Source organism: Papaver somniferum, chromosome 4 (genome assembly GCF_003573695.1).
Source record: "Papaver somniferum cultivar HN1 chromosome 4, ASM357369v1, whole genome shotgun sequence".
Taxonomy (NCBI): Eukaryota; Viridiplantae; Streptophyta; class Magnoliopsida; order Ranunculales; family Papaveraceae; genus Papaver; species Papaver somniferum.
Window position 1 is genome coordinate 65557178 of NC_039361.1, and position 14341 is coordinate 65571518.

General features: G+C 35.3%; 1 pseudogene; it reads left to right on the top strand.

Moving 5' to 3' along the window:
• Positions 1-233: 233 nt before the first annotated feature.
• LOC113272637 overlaps positions 234-14341 on the top strand; it is a 235065-nt pseudogene continuing 220957 nt past the window's right edge.

The window sequence follows — 14341 nt, forward strand, 5'->3', positions numbered from 1 at the left end:
ATCCTAACCCTAGAGGAGAGAAATCGTACAATCATGTGAATGCTGTCACAACCCTAGGAGTGGAAAGAAAGTTGACAACAAGGTCGCCATGCCTGAAGTGAACATTGTAGTTCACCCTATGAGCCAGAAAATGAGGAGACTGATAGAGTCTCCAAAGAGACCAATGAGGGTCTGTTGAGCCTCACTTTGTTCCCAGAGCCCCGTTTCCCCAGCTGCTAGTTCCGACTAAGAGGGAGTCCAACTTTAATGATATATTGGAGGTTTTTAAGCAGGTTAATATCAACCTTCCATTATTAGATGCAATTAGGCAGATTCCCTCTTATGCCAAGTTCCTTAAGGACTTGTGTACGCGAAAGCGTAAGCTCAGTGTCCAGAAGAAAGCCTTCATAGCTAGTCATGTGAGTTCTATTATTCAGAATACCACTACTCCTAAGTATAAAGACCCAGGGTCCCCTACCATTGCTTGTACAATAGGTAAGTACCGTGTTGAGAAAGCGTTGCTTGACTTAGGAGCCAGTGTGAACTTACTTCCATACCATGTGTACCTTAAGCTAGGACTTGGTGAGATGAAACCTACCCAGATAACACTCAGTTAGCTGATAGGTCCGTTAAATCCTCGTGGTGTGATCGAGGATGTTCATAGAGGTGACAAGTTTATTTATCCAGTGGATTTTTTATCCTAGATACCCAACCTGTCCCGACCCAGAGAACCAAATACCAGTGATTTTAGGTCGCCCGTTTTTAGCACGTCTAATGCGATCATAAACTGTCGAAATGGTATTATGAATCTATCTTTTGGTAATATGACTATTGAGTTGAATATTTTTAATGTCAAAAGCTACATTCTGAGCTAGATGACACGTGCATTGAAGAGGTCAACATGATAGGAACCTTAGTTCGAAGTCTGTACCAAACACCGAATCGGAAGATACATTAGAGAGTTGTCTAGCCCGTTTTAGCTGGATTTCGACGATGATAGCAACATTGAACAAGTAAATGCTCTGTTGGATTCTGTTCCTATGTTAGATACCGATAGATGGAAATAGGTTTGAACCATTACTAGCTCGATCTACCTTAACCTTATTTCGAAGAGCCTAAAGATCCTCCTAAGTTGGTCAATTATGCATTTAGGCCCATCTGAGATTTTGCCTATAACTTCCGATTTGGATAGTGATCAGGAGAATAGGCCAGAGACCGTGCTTCAAGAAAATAAGGAAGCCTTAGAGTGGACCATAGAAGCTATGAAGCAAGTGAGGATGAACCACCTGATTATGACTTAGAGAAAGCAATTGACCTTTTTCAAGAACCCGATGGTCTAGAAATTAGGAACATTGTGACTAGTCATGTAGAGGCACCCAAAATTCTAAGTTTGGGGGTAGTGAACTAGAAGAATCTCTTGAGTATTTTAATACTCCGGATCCGGAAATTCAAGCATAGTTAAAGGTTTTGGAGATAGTGAACCCTAATTTGGGGGTAGAATTGTCAATTATCCCCATTAGAAGTCCCTAACTTGGGACTCAAGCCTAGTGCATCTGAGGTATCGCTTGAGTCTATTCAGACTCCACAACCGATCCGCCTGATAAGTCCAGGAAAAAATCCATATTAGAGACCCGTTTTTCGGATGAATCTGTTTGCCGAGACACTCATATGAAGCCCAAGTGGCACTCCAGATAAATCCAGTTGTCTTGCGAGAAACTTTAGATCAGGTTGTGCTCTTTCTGCTCATTTTTCTGATCTTGACCATTTGTCTCCTATTAGTGGCAGTTCTATTTGGTCTTATGGACCCACAATTGTTTCGACTATTGGTATACGACTTTGGAAGGTGAAAATTCTTTTTGAGGTATTTGATGTCTAGCTAATGACTATAAATTTAGCATTTACTGGGAGGCTCCCGCGTTCATGTGATACGGTAATATCCTTCCTTATTTCTTTTCCCTCCAGTGGTAATAGTTTCTCCTTGTTCATGCTTTTAATTTCATCTTTAGAACATTGAGGACAATGTAAGATTGAAGTTTGGGGGTGGGGAAGAAACACTTTTTGTCACCTTTTTGCAATAAATAAACTCCAGAGCCTAGAAATTTATTCCTATTGAGGATTGCACTAACTAATCTAAGTGGATGGAAGCATTTTGATTGTAGGAGTTTGAGGAACCAATCTGATTAGATGGAAACATCTAAAGAGTCTATTCATAAAAACACAGAGCTCAGGTGTTAGAAATAACATGATAGTTTCACCATATCTCGTTGAGTCCTTTTCACTTCTATTTTTATTTTATTTTGTTTTTAAACTATGTTTCTCTAAGTGATAGGTGGGGCCCACGATTCAAGTTGTTACCAATGCTAGGGTGAATTAGAGTGATTGAGATACCATGAAAAAAAAAAAAGTTGAAAAAGAAAAAGAGATGATAAAAAAAAATGAAAAAAAAGGTAGTTACCAAAAAAAAAAAAAAAATTGAGACCAGACCATTTGACCAAAAGGAATAAATTCAATAAAGTCGACCACTGGTACCCTTGTATATGCCAGTTGTGTTGACTTAAAGTTAGGTTATCGACCACTGGTACCCTTGTATATGCCAGTGTGTTGATATTAGTCAGACTAGTATCTCAATCCATTAGGATAGGTTCATTTTGGCGGAGGCCTTCAGACAGATATGGGAAACGTCGTTCACTTAGTAAACATCAAAACCATACATGTTTTTCTATATCCATCTTCTTGATCTATCCATGTGATTAGTTTTGACTCCGAATATGATGTCCATAGTGCAACTATCTGAGTAGAGCTCTGTCACTTTATATGAATTTTAGTATGCTTGAGTGCAAACTCGTGTACAACAATTGGAATTTCACATCAGGGTACTTCTTCCTGTCAATAAGTATGCCAACCAAGGAGATTCTTTAGTGCCTTCCAAGGTTCTGCGTGGATAGCTAAGGTCCGGAGTACAGGTTTTGTGGGTATATCTCTGGTAAGCCCTCCCGAGACTATAACTCGGCCACTAGGGCCACCTAGGGGTTTAAAGGCTTATTGCATACGCTAAATGCAATCGACGATGCCTGCGACAGTGAGTTAGGATTTTATTTTGTAGTTTTTTTGATTTGCTCGGGACTAGCAAATAATAAGTTCGGGGGTAATTGATAGACGCATTTATGTGTATAATATAGTTCATTTGTATATATTGTTAGTACTCGATATTGTACTTATTTGGTTATTTTATGTATTTGTAGGTGTTTTTGGAAAATAATCTCTTGCGGCGAATTTGGCTAAAAATGTGGCATTTGGACCTCCGTTGATAACGTACCGGAAGCGCCTCAGAAGTGTATCGGAATTATCCCAGAAATACCCCGGAGGAACCCCGAAAAAAGTGCGGAAAATGCCCCAGAGGACACTTGCTATACGGACCCTTGATTTTGGATAAGGGGTAACCTAATTACTAAGGGGTGACCCATTTCCAGGCAGCTGCTAAAGGGACACCGTAACTGGATAGGGGGAGATCACATTTCTTCACGTTTTCAAATTAATGTTTTGGCGGGAAACTTCATGCATGTTTACTGGCAGAGTTGGATTCGATTAATGGACGGTTTCTAAAGAGATTCAACCCCCAAAATCAGTTGGGCTGGATGTGAATGGACTAAACAGAGCTGGTACATGTGTTTTGATCGATCACATTGGGCTGGAATAGCCGGGAGAAGAAATCAGAGTCCAAATAGGACACGTATGGTTCTGTTTACGTTTCAAAGATTTTTTTTGAGGAGATTCTGGGAGAGTTTTACGCTAAAGAAAACTCTACTTGGTCCTGTTCAAGTCTTGGGAGAGTTTTGGGGCAATAGAATAGCTCATAAACGCGTACAGGGATATCAGAGAGAGATATTCTCTCAACAGCGCAGAGAAGAAAAAGAAAAGAAAAAGTCGTATTCAGTAGAGATTTTTGGGGATTAAAAGACTATATAAGAGTTGGTTCAAGTCATAGAAGGGTTGGAAAGTTTTAGAAAAGTTTTGGAGAGAGTTTAGAGGTCAGGAGAGACGAGAGAATCGAGTTACAGAGAGATTTTGTTGCTGCTGCTGCCAGCCATTGAAGACCTTCAAGAACACGAAGAACAGACTCACAGAGTCAGTCGTTCTTTAACAGTCTTAAACAGCAGTATCCCGTGTTCTTCATTACAGCAGTAACGAAGTGTCGTTCTTCAACAGTGCAAACAACGAACTCTCTGTGTCGTTGTTATACAGCACTTGTGTTGTATCGATTATTTTCAGCACTACCCTTTTGTAACAGTGACGCTGCAACAGTATAACAGCGTTACAAACTTCAATTATCAATTATTTTCATCAATAAAAACACTTATTTAGCCATGAATACATCTTGTGAGTGTGTTTTTGAGATGAGGAGCTAAACCCAATCCCAGGGGTGACAGAGGAAGCCATTCTCACAATAATTATGTGGCAATCTCTATTTTAATTTATGCAATATTTTTATATGATTAATTGCATTGATAAAAATGATTTAAATGGTTTTTATTAATCAACTGTGTTTTCCCTTGATAATGCATGCTTAGTTTTAGACTTTTGATGCATTATACTTGTGATTAACATTTGATATTTTGGAAAATCTGCTCTTGGCAATATTTAGAATCAACCCAATTATTTAAATTGCATAGTAAAAAAATATTAGATCACATAAGTATTGTTGATTGGTGGAATCTTAACCCCTATTTCTCCATAAAATTTTACTTCAGTTTGCTATTTTTCCTAAATTTTATTTAAATCTAGAAATTTTGTTACCTTCACAAGTCTGAAAAGAACCTGTTTACCACTACAACTACAAACATCATTTGAAAATACATCAGTTTTGCAGGCTCTAAGGATTAGTTTGCTCGAAATGCAAACTTCAATATTTATATACCGAGGAAGTTTGGACACCAAGGAATTTCCAAAACTGAATATTCTCAAAGATATGCATTAAAGCCAAAATCGGTTTTCATAATTCCTGGAAATGCTATGTCCAGACAGCGACCGAAATCTCAGTAGAAAATCTCCAATTAGTAAATATATTTTTTACCAATTTTTATTTTCTAAAGATATGCATTTAATTGCTGGAGATTTAAAACATATAAAATTAAAAACCTTAATTAAAAGATTCTCAATTTATTTCGATCCGGGATTCTCCTTTAGTTATTAAGGAATATATTTGAACAATAATAGATAAGAATTACTGCACATGTTCAAAGTATGTCGACATCTTTACTTTCTAAATCCTTTTTCATATTTACAATCTTGGAACCGATTTTACACACTTCCAAACGAGTTTAGAATTGGTTCATTTGATTTCCAAGAACTATGTGATTCATCAAAAACATTCAATCACCATTCATGGGTTTAACGGTTTTACCAAACACAAAGTTCGGTTCTACCTCCAGGTGGCTACTAGGATCGGTTACACTAGTTTCCGTAAAATGGCTAACTAAGTACCAGGATCAGTTACCACTATCTTATGGTATTACTTGTGATCGGTTACACAAGTTATAGGATCAGTTACACCAATTACTAAAACTTGTTAACCTACTACAAGGATCGATTACACATCTTGTAATTAGTCCCACCAAGTTCTAGGATCGGTTACCCAATGACTAGGAATGGTCATACCAATTACAAATATCGATCATACCATCTCAGGTGATTACTTAAGATTGGTTTCACTAATAAAGGTCATACCGATACATAAGTCTGGCATTGTAAATAGTTTTACCAAGATACATAAATAAGTTATGAGCGGTTATACTAAACACACATATTGGTAATCCAAATATTTGCAATGAATAACAATACCAATAAGCCTAGCGATTTCCCTTTCGATTTACAAAAAAAGTTTATGAACTATACTTCCTTTAAACGAATGTAAAACATTGTTTCCTAGGACTAAATCTTCACCCATACCCATACATAATCACAATAGAATCATACGGTTATGTCGATGTCTTATATACGAATTTAAAAATATAGGCGTTATACTTCGTATTATAATTCCTTAATACTACGTCTAACTAGAGTATGATCATTCACATTTTCGCAGTTATGTTTTCAATATAGCACGACTTGAAAGATACGTTAGGAATGAAACAGTTCAAGTCAAAATATTACTAACCTCAAGAGGAAGGATGATGTCGTCGATGTAGCTCTTTACTTCTTCACATTCTTCAAGTCTTCGAGTAATACTTGTAAGTCTCATATCCTAATAACTTTATAGCTAACCATACGAAGTTGACTCTAGTAAATAATCAAGCGACTCTTTAAATGAGTTTTGGTTCACTAAAATATGAAAACCAAACTTGACATACCAACGCTTGGTGGGTTCAACTGAGCAATGCTCTAACAATTCCCCTTTGTCAATTTTAGTGACGAAACTCTTACATCATATGGATAAACAAATTACAAGAATTCATTACATATACGCTTGATTCCAAGTTTCAACAATACAATAACCTGCATATATTCAATCCATAAATGTCGTTGTTGATATTATAATAACAAATCTAATACTCCCCCTAAAGGTGAGATAAGTAGATTTTCAATCCACGCATCTTTGTTATTTCCTCTTGTAGTCCATATAACTACAAATCATCATATGATATGTTTCTCCCCCTTAGTCAATGCTTTACTCTTTCGTTAGATATAACGTTTTAGCACCATATTCCTTTCCTTAGTGAATCACATCACTTAGTGAATCACATCACTTGTTTACTCCATATATTTCTCTCCCTTTTTGTCAGAAAATGACAAAGGTACGAGCAAATAAAGGACAAACCGAAAGGATCTTACAAATCTTAAATGACTTGCATAACCTGTAAGAGTTAAGCACGAAGGTTTCACATACCATTTTAGATAACCAATATCAAAACCGAAACTACAAAGTAATTTTATTTTGATATGTTATCAAGGAAACAATTGCCCAAAGCAATTTTCCCTAATAGTTTAGCAAATTAAAAATTGACTAAGCACCTTAGTTCTTTTGCTAAACCGATTGTACAAATACAATCGCTTGTTTGATAAGACCAAAATAAAAATCAGAATTAACTATATTTTTCTCATCGGGTTCTAATTATTCGAACAATAACTTAGACCTTTCACTTTAAACAAGATAACTACTAGGTTAGTTAACTAGTATTTCTTGTTAAGGCTTTCGATTAGACTTGAATAACCGAATCCTCAACTTTGATAAGTCTAACTAAGATCAGAATTAACTTAGTTTCTCATATCCGGAATCGAATTGGACTAAACAAGTGATCCCGAATTTTTTTGTTAAGCCATAAACAATTCATACAAACCACATAAATCAACTTGCATAATTATTTATCTTAACTGGAAGCAATTGAAACAAACATAGACATTAAAGCACCGCAATTGCACCAAAATTTCGTTAAGCCTAAACAATTGATACCAAAAAATAAAGCAAGATAACAATAATTTTTCTCAACCGGAAACAATTGAATCACACACACATCTAATGGAATAAACATCAAATGTACCGAATTTTTTTTAAGCAAAAGCAAAAAATATGCAATAAAATCAGGCTTTTCTTAAACAGGAAAACGATTAACTAACAAATTCGTTACCTCAAATTCCGCATCCTCTTCTCCTTTTCTTCGCATCTTTCTGGAGAGGAATATCATTGTGTTGTCATCCTCTCGCAAGAACAAAAGAACAACAATAAAAAGGCAACCTTTACCAGAGAAAGGTTGAAAATCGGTTTTAACTAATGCGATGCAAAAGTTGAAAACTCGAAACACATATGCTTTTATGCTAAACCAAAACGATTCAAGATATTGTGACTTTTTCACACATGAGTTTCAATCGGAAGCCCTTATGATCCTTTGATAAAGCCTACCAACATGGGCTAGAACTCAATCCCGCTAAATCAAAAAGTCACCCAAACCATAAGGGTTCACACACTATGAGATCGAATATTAAGGTTATGAAAACCGAAATCAAACATCCCACAAACACATAGCAATAATGTAAAGCATTCAAGCACAAGTTATGCAAACAAAAAACTATCACAAGAAAAATTATAAAATAATAATTTATTCATAATTTTTTATTTTATTTTGAATAGAAAAACAACTTTATTTATAAATAACGAGCAAAATAAAGTTTTCACAAGAAGTTGGTTGGAAGTCTCGCAACAAGCTGAGCTACCACACCTTTTTGAATAACAGATAGTTGTATTCAAAATAATAGATAGTTTTATTCAAAATAGATAGTTTTATTCATAAATAATAGATGGTTTTATTCAAAATAGACCTTATACAATTATTGAAAGAAATAAAAAACTGATGTCTATTTTCCTGGATTAAGTCTTACATTATGTAACTTAATCTCTAGTGGTGCTCTTATTGTTTACTGAGGTTTCATTAGTACTCAAACTTTTGAAGCATGTCTCAAGAGACTTGTCTGCAACCACTTCTTGTTTTTCAAGTTCTACAATTAGAACCTTGAGTTCAGCAAGAACACTTCTTGTTTCATCAATTCTTTCATTGAGCCAATCTTGATGTTGAACTGTCATTATGAGATTGGTTCTCAGTTCTTCAAAACCTTGGATATAGTGAATCATACTATCAGAAGGAATCCACTTGGTTTCGGTTGGATCTTGAAAGTTGTAAGCCAACAGACATGACTCATCTTGAGATCCATTCAAACTATCTGAATCATAATCATACATGATTTTTGATATGTTTTTCTTCTTCCTTTCTGTATTGATTCCTTGAAAATACTTAAACTTTTGAGCTTCCTCCTTATTAACCTTTGTGACACTGAGAGTTATTGGAGGCATGCTCGGTTATTTAAATGGGGATTAATCAGGGTTTCTTAATACAAGCAAGAGATTGTTTCCCTTAAGAAGAAACAAGTTTTCGGACCTGGACGCTTGTGGAATACCGAAAATATACACAGAATATATTTTGTTTCCATTATCCGAACTTCTCATGCTGGAAGGTTTATTAAAAATCGAAAATTTCAAATGAAACCTATTTTTGGAAGATCATGTTAAACATGAACAATATTTTAGACAGACATGGGTTCGCAGCTATCCATAAATTGTCACAGATTTTTCTGATAAACAGACATAAACAATGTGCTCTTGTTTTATCTACTTTTCCCATCCAAAGTTATGAGCACAAATAGGATGAGTTTGCACATTCTCAATACAACTAAGTTGTATTGGAGTAAGCTTTTTCTAGCTTACAACGTGTATCAGAAACATAATTCATATTTCTCTTTGGGAATTTCTGCCTAAGATATTTTCTCCCAAGAAGGTGATCCTTTCTTGATCTAACAATATGATCATTAAGAGAAATTGTACCAACGTGAGAATTCTCAGAGATGGATAAATCTCTCTTAATTCTATCAATGAGATTTTCATAAGATTTTCGCATTCTAAGGATTTCCTTATGATGCACATCAGAATGATTGTCTGGAACAATTATCGGAAAGTCATGATTGTTTCCATTGGCAGAGATTCTCCCTTTTCCTTTCTTCTGGAGTCGTTCTTCATCAAAACAAGAACTGTTTCGATATGGGTGAGGAGGAACCTTTTTCCAGAAGCGGTTATCAACTCTTACTTATGATTCTTTTGAGTTGACTTTATCGAGATGGAGTAAAAGTCGTCTCTCTATTGAGGAATAGTCGTTCAGTTTTTTAAGACAAGAAACTTCCTTCAATATTTTTACCACTGTATTTTGAAGAAGTATAAGTTTTCTGTCAAGTGACTGAAAGTTGTATTCCTTAAGATCAGGAACATGGAATCGGTTCAAAGTTTCATTTGGAAAAGATTTCGTCTGATCATCGGTAGATATAAAAGCTTATTTCTCATCCTCTGCTGACTTGATGTAGTTAGGCAAACTACCATCTCTATGATCTGTTTCGGATGTGATCAAACAAGTTTTGTTATCACAATCACTCAAAGTCGAGCAAGGACCTTTGATTTCTTCATCAGAAGAAATTACAACAGAATCATTAGTCAGAGTCATAAGATGTGTCTCTTTATCTGGAGTAAGAGATTTACCAAGAGCTTCTAATTTGACAGTGAGATCCATATTCTCGTTGGTTAGAATATTCAGTTGAATGTCTTTATCTCTGATCTCATTTTTAAGAAGATTTGACCCCTGTTTTTAATATTAGCACTTTGGTAGACATAGATTTTATAGGCTTTAGGAGTTTTACCAACTCTTTATCAGCATCTTATTTTCCATCAGAGAACGACTCAGATGTACTCTTGACTTTTGTAACTTCTGGATCATGGGTCAACGAATTGGTAACATATTCAACTTTTGAGTATTCATACTCTTGCATAACGTCAACTGAATCAGACATAGATTCAATTCTTATAGGTTGGATCGCACCAAATACATATTGTAAGATCCTTTTGTGATTGCCTGCTATGATACCAATTGAAAAGACGAGGGTACCCAAATATACCTCAATCTAAAACTTTTCCACCTATAAGTCCTTTCTCCGAAAGTGATTGTCTATGGACTGAGTCGAGACAATACAACGAGTGGGTTTACACTTCGTGTGATCGTCTATGGATACGAGATCGATACAATACAACAACAAGATAACTTGCGTGATTGACTAAGGATACAAGATCGAGCCAATACAAAAATGAAGTATGATTACCTGATAATAGGTTCGGACTTAACCAAACACTATGGTATTGCTATCAAGTAATTTTTTTTTGTGTATTTTACTTCTAATTATAATAAATAAATTATAATTGCGGAAATAGAAAAGTAAAAGACACAACAAGATTTTTTTAATGAGGGAACCGTAAATGCAGAAAAACCCCTGGACCTTGTCCATAATTGAATACTCTTAGAATTAAGCCGTTATACAAAATCTAAACCAACTTCGTGTAGTTGAGACCAAGCAACTAAACCTATAGTCACCTAGTTCCCTCAGTATCCCTGCGCCTCCAACTTGCAATAAGCCATGCACTTGGAACAATTCCTTTTGTTCATATTGCAAACAGTAAAGGAACAACAAATTTGTTCGGTAACAACTCTTTTCAAACAACGTGATATGAGTTTGACAAAAGGCTCTTCCATTTAACCAATAAACTCCTTTGTCGGGTTCTTAGATCAATCTATTCTACAACTACCATAGTAATTGTTTAGACTATGAATCACAAATAAATGTAATGATGTCGATCTACGCAACTAATCAATCCAATCTATCAAAAGATAAATCGATTATAGTTGGATCCCCAGCCGATCAAGTTTTGTGCACACCAAAGATTATGAACTAAAATTAGAAATCTTATTTGTCTTCAAATCTTCTTAGATCTTTAATAAACACCTGCACACAAACAACTTGAATCTTTTGTGGTCAATCACACACAGAATGGAGTCTGTTAACGATGGATTATCACAAGACGTTTTTAGTGTTAGAGTACTACTCGATCGAACTAGCAAGCGTTTCTATCTCAAGCTTGTTTGTAAAGTTTAGTTGTCAAAACTATAAGTCTTTATTTATAGTCTACTTATAGCTAAGTCTCGGACTTTGATAGAAAGTGTAGCTGAGCTCTAGACTCCACGACGTTCATCATGCAAAGACGAATAAGTACTCAAGGAAATGGTGGATCTTCATCGACTAAAAGGTATATGGAGACTTGAACTTATCTATCACTCAAAAGTCTGTCTACTCTATATTCTATCTTGAGACAAAAGTCGTGTTGCTATACAGACTTCGATTACACAAATTTTCTATTTCGAACCGAGTTTATCTATCTTATCTATTTCTCGAAATATGTGTTGGTAAGCTTTCGCTTTGGCCAAGTTCATCTTTACAAGTGACGAAAGTCATGTTGATTATTTCAATATCTTGAAAATTACTTTGATAAAAAATACTATGTGAATACCCTCTATTTAACATCCTCTAATAATGTTTCAATGATATAAATGAGAGTTTAGAATATATAACCTTGAATGGATATAAACATTGTATGTGAACTCATACTTGTGTAAGTCCAAAATCCTTGAACTAAAGTATGCGTACTTTACTGGTTCAGGATGTCCGAAAGTTAAGTCCGCATACCCGTATGCGTACTGCCGGAAGTTCACATCCCGTGAATTTCTGCTGGAGTTTGTGAACTGAAAACAAACTCAATCCGGGTACTTGAGTATGCGTATAGGTATGCGTACTTGAATAGATTATTTTTTAAAAACGGTTTATTCATGAACTAAGACATATATAAACTAAGGAATGCATATTTGCAAACCGTGGATATAATGTTCATGAATTGATTCGAGTTATTCAAAATCGCTTTTGCTTCGATTGTGTATTATATACTTCTATGAGATCTAAGCAATTGAACAACTCTCTACTAGTTATTTTGAGTCATTTGAACTAGTTATAGTGAAGATGAATAAGGTTGATATGAAAGTGCTCATATGGCTAACCATTGGTTAACTTCTGTTGAACCAACGACTTGTACACTTTTAGGGACGGCTACACAAACCTAAATGAATGTGCATTTCATTTGTGTATAACAAGCTAAGTTCGATCTAACGGTTGAAAGATATTAGCTTGAATCTAATCCGGTTTTCATCTAACGGTGAATATTGAATGCTTTGTTAGCAAGGTAGCATTGATTGTAAACCCTGATCTGAAATCTATATAAAGGAGAACTCTAGCAACTGGGAAACCTATTCCCCACATCTCCTGTGTGATACTAGTTATATAAGCTAGAGTCGATTCTCCTTTAAACTTAGGTTTCTACCGAGATCCTGTAGGTTAACGACTTGAAGACTTCATTGGAATTGTGAAGCCAGACCCAACTATTTTCTTTATAGTTGTGTGATCTGATCTTGCTGTTTCTATCGTGGTTGAGTGCAATCGTAAGATTGGATTGAGATTAATTTCTCCGATAGGCAAGATAGAAAAGTAGTCACAAACATCTTCGTCTCATCGTTTATGATTCCACAATATCTTGTTTCGCTAGTCGATTAAGATTATTGTGAGGTGATTGATATTTCTAGGATGTTCTTCGGGAATATAAGTCTGGTATATCAATTGGTTCATGTTCACCTTGATTTATCAAAAGACGGAACAAAACTCGTAGGTATTTCTATGGGAGACATATTTATCTATTCCTGTAGACTTTTATGTGTGATACAGATTTGTTTATTAAAGTCTTCGAATTTGGGTCGTAGCAATGATGTAGTTTTTTAAGTGGTAAATAAAGTTCGTTCAACTCGGACTTGTGTAGACTCAATTTCAGACTTAATAATAGAAAACAATAAAAATAAAGAAAATATATACACAAGGTTTGTCACAATGTCGAGAGATTACTGAGACTCAGGATTCCACCAAACCTCATACCATGTGGTTCAAAAATCAATTCTTAGACAATTATAGCTCTTGTTTATTGACTCTAATTCTTTGCCAGGGTAGATTTTAAAAATATTAACTGTAAATCACTAGCATGATGCATCAAAAGCACTTAGACCAAGCATACATCATCATACGACTTCAAAACTAATTAAGAAAAATCATAAAACGATTAAATTAATGCAAAAAGTCATAAAAAGAATTAAATATAATTACCACACGTATGAAATATGGCTTCCTTCGTCATCCCAGTGTTGGGGTTTAGCTCCTCATATTAATCATGATCTCAAAATATGTGGTTGTTGCTCAAAAGATGATTAAAAGAGTGAAAAGTAATAACACAGACTGTTTGCAACAGTGTATTGGTGTTGCAAAACAGCTGTTACAATGGAACTGTTACAGAAAACTGTTGCTTTGTCGCTGATTTTAAAACCCTAGAATAATACTGCCCTGAACAGCTTAATGTTCTTCAGCTGTTAAACAACGACACTTTTCTGCGACTGTCTACCGAGGGTCAATGTTCTTCAGCTGTTCTTCTTCTTCAACAACAGCAGAAACAGAGTTTGGTAAAGCTCTGATTTCTTCTTCTCTGACTCTCCTTAGGTTCCCAAACTCTCGACACCTCTTCTATATGACCCAAGACATCTATTTATATCAAAACTACCGATTAAATCTCTCCCAAATCTTCCAAAATCTCTTTCCTTCTCTTCACGGCCAAGTTGCGACAATTTCTTGTTTTAGGATTTCTACGCGTTTTTGAGCTTTCCTTTTTATTCTAAACTCTTCCTTAGATAGATACAAATCTTTGGTAAGGTTTACAGCGTTTTAATCACTCTAAAATTCCCTAAAACAGGTCACACACGTGACTTTCCATATTTTCTTGTTGTGAGAAAAATCCGTCGTTTGAGCCCATTCTAATCGATTTAAACACCCATATCAGATTCCTAGACCCATAAGGAGTCTATCC